Source organism: Engraulis encrasicolus, chromosome 6 (assembly GCF_034702125.1).
Source record: "Engraulis encrasicolus isolate BLACKSEA-1 chromosome 6, IST_EnEncr_1.0, whole genome shotgun sequence".
NCBI lineage: Eukaryota > Metazoa > Chordata > Actinopteri > Clupeiformes > Engraulidae > Engraulis > Engraulis encrasicolus.
The window spans coordinates 56384374-56385081 of NC_085862.1; positions in this window are offsets into that span (position 1 = coordinate 56384374).

Sequence of the window (708 nt, forward strand, 5' to 3'; positions counted from 1 at the left end):
AGTAAAATAAGTTATAGCGGATGTCTGAACTTAGCAGCCAAATTAAAACACCACCCTTTTCTTTCCCTCCTCAGTCTCCTTGTCCTGTCCATGATCACAGCTGGGCCCCCTCCCACGGGTCTATATTTGCTGAATATGAGCATAACAGCGCCCCTCCACCTCTACCCAAAGGCATCAAGGCTAATGCAAAGCCTCCTCAGCTGTTTCTATTTTCTGGAGGTTAAAGAGCCTCTCTGACTGCATAGCTGTAGTAGCAAATGCGACTAACAGCCTCACTGATCTTTAGTACTCCAAAATATACAGCAACCAGCTGCACTCCCCTGTTGGCTGTAGGCCCACCCAATGTTCCTCCTGTATTTCAAGTCAAGTCGGCAGGATCCTAGCTGCCTGGCTGTCTGGTGGATGGAACTGTCCGTGATGGGAGAGGGGGGAGGCAGTTCAGCTTCCTGACGGCCTGGTGGATGAAGTTGTTGCTGAGTCTGGTGGTTCTGGACTGTCCTGTCTTCAAAAAAGTTTAAATCCTCCCAGGATTTGGAGGCAATACATTTTGAGCACCTTCAGCAGCTTGCAGGAGAGGGTTTAAGGCCATGAATGACAATGACTACTTCTGTCATTGGTCCTGCTAATAGGTAAGTGACAGGAAAGAGGCCCGATTGATTCATTGATTGATTGACTGATTTATTGATTGATTTATTGCTTACTTCCCTG